Here is a 6,997-nt window from a genome sequence, read left to right on the forward strand (position 1 = left end):
TGGAGGAGTTGGATGCCCTTGGGTTCCATGGCCATTGTGAAGAGAAAGGGTGAGAGAGGACACCCTGCTGATAGCCGAGTTGTACTGAGAAGGCTTTGGAGATATATCAGCCCACCCGGACTCACAACAGTGGGTTTGTGTATAGGAGTTAGTGTAGGCCAGAAGGAGGCTGCCTACCGCCATCTGCTCAAGGATCTAAAAGAGATAACGCCAGTCCAATGAATCAAATGCATTCTCAAGGTCCAGGACCAGGCACCCGCAATGGGAACCGCCCCCAGACCTGATCCTGAACATTTAACAGGTGTCAAAGATTATGATAAGTGCTGTACCTGGGGACTGTGGAGTTTTTTAACCTCCAAATGTCAATTATGCCTTGCTTTTTTACTATGTCCCTCATAGAGACCTATCATGTGTGTTACTTGAGTTGGTTGAGGTGGTTCTGTCCAGAATAGGATTCATACTCCAGTTTCAGTCACTACCTATCAGTATATGTATTGAGCTAAAGTGGTGTTGAGTTCAGGGAATAGATAGAGCCCACAATGGTAGCCTAGTTGAGTCAAGTAAGTTTCTTGAACACATATTTCGCTTCTGGATCACACCACATTTTATGTATCCCATCCCGTAGGACTTTTTTTCATAAAATTTGAAACACCAGGTTCCTTGTAAATAGTGGATGCACCCTCATTGGAGCTGGGAGTTGAAACAACTCAGCTTCTGTCTATGACCTTGCCGTCCTAGTCCATTTTTGATTTTTCTACTTATGGAGAGAGATGTGTTTCTTGTAGGAATGCTATGTTAGTCTGCTTAGATGAGTGATATAAAAGAATCTCCGCCCTTTCCATGTAATGAGAAGTCCTAATGCCATTGGGGTAAGAGCAATGAAGGTCTTGAAGGGGTGTCAAACAAAAATTGAAATATTCCCTCTTGACCAATCTACATTAATGAATGTAATATATCTAACAGAGTCACTGACCCAAAGGTATACAGTTCAGTTTTATTCTTTATTTTTTCTTATAAATTAAAATTGTCTTTTATAATTTTTTAAGTAAAAACCATATATTTCATAATTTGTACATTACGTGATTCATATAATTCATGAAACATGATCAACAATTAATTTGTTGATGAACCAGACAGTACAATACAGAAGTTAGTTCATTACTATACATCCATAAAAATGTGCCACCCACTTGAATAATCATCACTCACTCTAGACCACATCCATCCATAGATATACAACACACTCTCTCCCAGGAAATCTAGAACACAATTTATTTGTACCATTTTTTTCAATTAGGAGACCACTTTTCATTTAGTCTTCCATTGATCTGTGGTGTCCATATGATATTGGTCAACGCACGTTTTGGTGGGTCTCATCTTCTTCTGGACATTTAGTTAGTAGATTGTCTTTCTTTATTCAGGGAACCTAGCAGGGTGGATTCTAATTCAAATGAAACCATCCATACATGGGGTCGCAACACTTTATAAACACTGAGCTATAGGTCCAGAAAGTACTAAATGCATCATTTGACTTCATGTGAAAGCTAGTCACCAATAATCAATATCCAACACCCTGTGTTAAACAAGCATTGGCATAGCCAATAGGTCTCACTTTTGGGACCTTATAAGTATTTAGTTATGCAGCACAATATCCTTGGTGCAACAACATCAACTTTTGCAGGGCTAAACACTTATAAGGTCCCAAAAGCGAGACCTATTGGCTATGCCAATGCTTGTTTTAAAAATATGTTTAACACACTTTTTCTAGTGCCTGTAATCTGTAGCCAATATTCCTGAAATTATGTAAGGGGTTTTGATAATAATTTAGTATTTAAGGACCACTACTCATCCCCTTAGGTGTAGAGAATCTTCACCCAGGTCACAGACGCAGTGTGCAGATGAGCACAGCGCCAGATTCCATCGACCGAAGAAAGCTCCAGCAAGACTCCCCGAGGCTCTGCAAAACATTCCACTCTGCCTTCATGACCTAGTACCAGGACTGTTTTCTCACACAGCTGCAACCTCCTAGCTCTTGGACTTGTCCTTGAAATAGCGGACAAGCCGACAATACACCCTGTTGTCACCTCTGAATCTTAGGCTTATTAGTTAGACCTAGCATAGAGCTTAGAGATAGCACAGTGAGGGTTAAAGGGCTATAAATCATGATCTCATGTTTCTTTTCCTGTTTTCAATGTTATTGAAAAGCTTAGCTGCTTTTTATTATCTTCGGTAATGTTATCAATATAATGTGCACTAGATATCAGCGTTTTAAATAACTATTTTAAAATAAATATGTTGAAATACGTATTCCGTTTCTAGCGATCTTGAATGTGTAAATCATTAATGAACAATCGTTTGGATTACCACTGCTCCCAATTAGTAACCCAAAAGCATTGACACCACCACATTTATGCATTAGGTGGGGTTCTGCGGGGCTACAATAACCTGTCTTTCACATTCAGTGCAGGTGCATTGAAATAAGTTCACTTGTGTCACCCGTAGGTGTGAAAATAAACATTGTAGAGCTGAACCAAAGATTCAGTTAATGCAATAGGATGGGGAAGCAGGAGACCACCAGGGGTCACTCTGTGCTGTCCACTCCCATCCCGGTTTTCCTTCACTGCCTCAGTCTTTGCTGCCGTGCAGGGAGCTATTCCTGCTACTGCATACAGTCGGTAAGTTGTGCGGTGGGAATGTGGTGCTGTATGTTCCCTCTTATGGAGACACAAGCACCTATGGGAGACAGTGGGGGGCTTGGGTCCGGGTCGCAGGTAATAGTCCTCACAGGCGGTGTTTTTAGGTTTCCTCAGTAGCTTATAGCATTGCATGGGGCAAGGGTGCCCTCTAGTGACAGGCCTTCAGCCCCACTTCCTTCAATGCTGTGGTTCAGAGTGTGTTTGGTTTGGAGGCAGCCCAAGGGGTGCAATTGCCTTCCACCAACTTCTATGGGCTAGCTGCACCTCCGTGCTGCATGTAGTGCGGGTGAGCTGCACGGGCCCCTCCTAAACCTGTCACCTGGGCAGAAGCAGTCTGCCCTGGCCATGCCGGGCATTTTTCTCAGCTGTTGTGGCAGTTTCGCCCACTTTGTGCCTCCTCACCGGTAGGTCGGAAGCCACTTATGGCGGCAATTGCTTCTGCACAGTGACAATGATATCCTTTGTTTGCTGTGCACTGCGGCATCAGGCATGTCGCTTGGCATTCATGCAGTCATACACATCAGCAGGGCTGCAATGCTTGCAACGGTGTTCTCTCACCTGAGCCAAGAGGGAACCCCGCAGAAATAAAGGCAAACACTCATCTGGGTTAAATGCCTCAGAGAATGGGTCCAGTCCCCCTTGTCAGAAGTGTAATGACATGGGCCCTAGACCCATGTGCTTTGAAAGAAACAGAGACACAGTTTTGGTGGATGTAACTCGCCCAGGGCAAGTGCGCCAAAGGCATATGCATGTGCACCAATTCTCCCTCCTCAATCAGGTCTAGTGGCATGTATGATTTCAACTAGACCCTACCAGAGATGAAGATCTCAGAAGAATTAGCATTTCTTCTTGGCCTGGTGGACTATCTAGCAAAGTTGGTAGCAACATAGACAGCCCTGTCACGTTTCCTAGGTCCATGCATGATGTGCTGCTCCAGTCCAGGTTTTGTTTTTTAATTCTGGGAGTTGTAGTCTTGTTTATTTTATTATAAAGCAGAACTCCAAGTCCAAGAATTCAAAAGGAAAAAAACACAAATTAATTGAGGTCTCCTGTAGCAAAAAGGGGACTACTTCTGAAGGTATACCGAAACTGACGATCTTGTTGAGTGCTGATATGAGTGCACCAGTCATGACTTTAAGAACATTTTAGAGTTCATGACCATTGACTACCAGTAGGTGTCCTGTGACAATAGAAGCAATAAATAAATTGTGACTTTATTGCATACGCTTCTTTGAACTTCTAAAATTTATATGAGTTCTGGAGAGCTGTCTTTACCTAAACTTTGGCACGCTTGCCTTTCACCTACTCCAATTTCATGCGTTCATTGAAGAATGGGAACCAGACTATGATGATCTGTGTCGACACTTACCTCCTTGAGCTGATCTTTCACAGAGGCACTGTAAGAAATTGGATTATTAATTGGGGTGGGTGACTACCTACCTCAAGGAATGATCACAACCCTTGTCAGTGTGACCTTCAAAAGTTACTTAATTAATCTGAGCTCTACTCCTTGGCAGCTATGGCACAGATTAGAGAGGCTTAATTTAGGGCAAAGTGTAAAGTATTTATTTAGCACCAATACAGTCTTAAATTGTCAAAATGGAAAACAATAAAATCCCAAACCGAATTAGAAAAATAGAGTAGAATTGAACATACAAATGACACCAAAATAACAAAAATCCAAGAAGAAGAGATGAATTTTTATAGTTTCACATAGAAGTAGTGGCAATAAGCACAAACTGCCAATGATAGTCAGTGGTCACGGTGGACCTGGGCCTAGGTGCAATATGAGGCTGACCGCGATGGAGCGCAGGTCAGATAAACAAACGAGGTTCGTTCTGGCCAAATATTTCCATTTCTGAATTAGTCCTTTAAGTCTCAACCCACCCTCCAAATCAATATCCAAACTCCAAGACTGGAGAACCATTCTGCCCGAATCTACTTGCCCACACCACTTCTCTGTAGGGTCTCCACCAGCCCCCTTATAAAGTAAATAGTATATTTCAAATTCATCTGCCTTGTCAAGTCCCAAATTATTCATTGAAATTATTCATTAATTAGCTTTACACCATTTATCTAATGTCTTCCAGTCTTAATTTACTGTCCATCTCGGAGATTCGGAAGAATGGTCATTCATATACTCTCCCTCTGTTTCTACATTTGGAATATGGCTTTCTCAAATTCAGTAGAGTGCTAACAGCAAATTTCTTTGAGCAGACTTCTAGCTAGCCCTTCCCGTCTGGTTCTAGTCTCCTAATTGCTTCAGATCTGTTTGTCAGATGCCTAACACTGTTTTCTACTCCTTTGTTATGTTAGTATGTAAATATGTGGTATTTCTAGAATGTGAACCTAACCAAAAAGGGTCAAACAGGAACAAATAAAGCATAAAGTTAACAAGTGATGAGGGTATCTAGTTAGTGGACTGTTATTGCGTTGTGATGTAGAGGCCTGTCTTTAACTCTGTCTTAAACTGGATCAGCATTGGGGCGGTCCTGGAGCGGTACTGGAGGAAACAGAGATGTTGTTCCACATCTTAGGTGCATAGACACAAAAAGCCTGCCACCTTGTTTTTCTTTTTCACACTGGTTGAGGGTGTGCCGAGAAACACAAGAGGTAGTGAGCTTGTCTGATCATCGTGATGTTCGTACTGAGGTCTTTGTGAATTATGCAGCCGATTTTGAAGATGGTGCAGGCTGGCAAGGGAAGCCAGTGTAGTTCCAGCAGGTTGATGGTGATGGTGATGTGATCATATTTTGTCAGGCCCTGGTTGATATGTACTGTGGAGTGTAAGATGCCCTCATGGTGGCAGTGTGGAGTCCGAGAGGCCATGGAGCCGGGCGTTTTCACCATCCAGATGCAAGAGTAGGAGGGCTTGAATAGCAGTTCTGAAGATTCTTTCTAGGAGGAAATGGTTTCTCTTCATCCTGTAGACCCTTCACCAAGGCCTTATCCCCTTTCTATCAGTATTTATGATTGATGGATTTCATCAGCTGACAATATCGCTCCAAGAGATGTTCAGGTATTCTCCAGAATTTGATCCATTTCTAATTATCCGTATATCTGATTCATGGCACTCCAGGGCTACCACTAGCTTTTACCAGTGGCAGTTTTGACTCGCCATAAATTAGGACAGAGGGTTAAAATGCCTCCTGCAAAGAACAGATTTGTATTTTATGTGGATAGCTGAGTGGATTTACAAAGCCAGCCTTTACAAGCACTTAAAAACAAATGAAATGTATGTGAGAAAGGGGATATGGAGAGATGAGAGGCACTTTTGCAGGGTGGTAGTGAGGGAAGGCAAGGAGGAGGTTGTGAGCGGCCACAAATAATATTGTTGTACCAGGCGACGCTAGCGCTAAAGCCGTCCATGGGTGTGATGAAAAGGAACAATTTATGCTATTTTACACAAGTGTGAAACTGGATACATTTGAGTCAGGTCAGTATTGTCTAGATCCACCAGATGTTCTTCACAATAGGGGAGGTGCCATGTTTGAGGTCTTGTTCCAAATCCAAACAAGAGAAGGAAATATTGAGTAGTCTGGTGGGAAAAGTAACAGTGCAATGTATTGTGAACATCGCATTTTGGGAAGGATTTCTTGAAAGTTCAAGATTTTTCTGATATCATAAGTGACTGATAAGAGCTCACAAAGAGGGGTAAAGTAGGCAAATACTATTCGACAAGGGTGATTATGCTAAGAGGTAGTGGAAAGATGTTCTCCCTATTAGAGCGACAATTGCTCCGGAGAAAAGGCAAGGAGGTGGTCACACAGCTCGTTTGAGAATGCCAGGAGGCTTGCCATAAAACTACCAGTTAGCATCTCCTTATGGGTATGAAAAAGTTCTTTTGTGGAGTTATCTGCCTCCGTAATCGAGGCTTGCAAGCTGATTTGTAGGCTCCTTCCCCAGGTACATTCTACAAATGGTATGATGAACCATTGAGTGTGTGGGGAAGTTTCTGTCTTTTTCCAGTAATAGGCTATGATCAGGGCCACTGGAATAATGAGGCAGGGGAGATCCAAATTATGTGGCAGTGTTGACTAAATCATGCAGCAAGAAATTATGTTGCACATTTTGTAATAGTATTACTTCTTAATTATGGGCCATATGTATGAAGCTGTTTTGTGATCGCAAACACTGCGAATCACAAAAAAATGGTGTTTGCAATCGCAAAACACAGCTCAGCTATGTATGAGAGACATCCTGATTGCAAAATTGCTAATCGCTAAAGTAGCGATTAGCAATATTGCGACAGATGGATTCTGCGAATATTATTGCGAATTCGCAAACTGCTACACTACAAT

This window comes from Triturus cristatus, chromosome 2_2 (genome assembly GCF_964204655.1).
Source record: "Triturus cristatus chromosome 2_2, aTriCri1.1, whole genome shotgun sequence".
Classification (NCBI taxonomy): domain Eukaryota; kingdom Metazoa; phylum Chordata; class Amphibia; order Caudata; family Salamandridae; genus Triturus; species Triturus cristatus.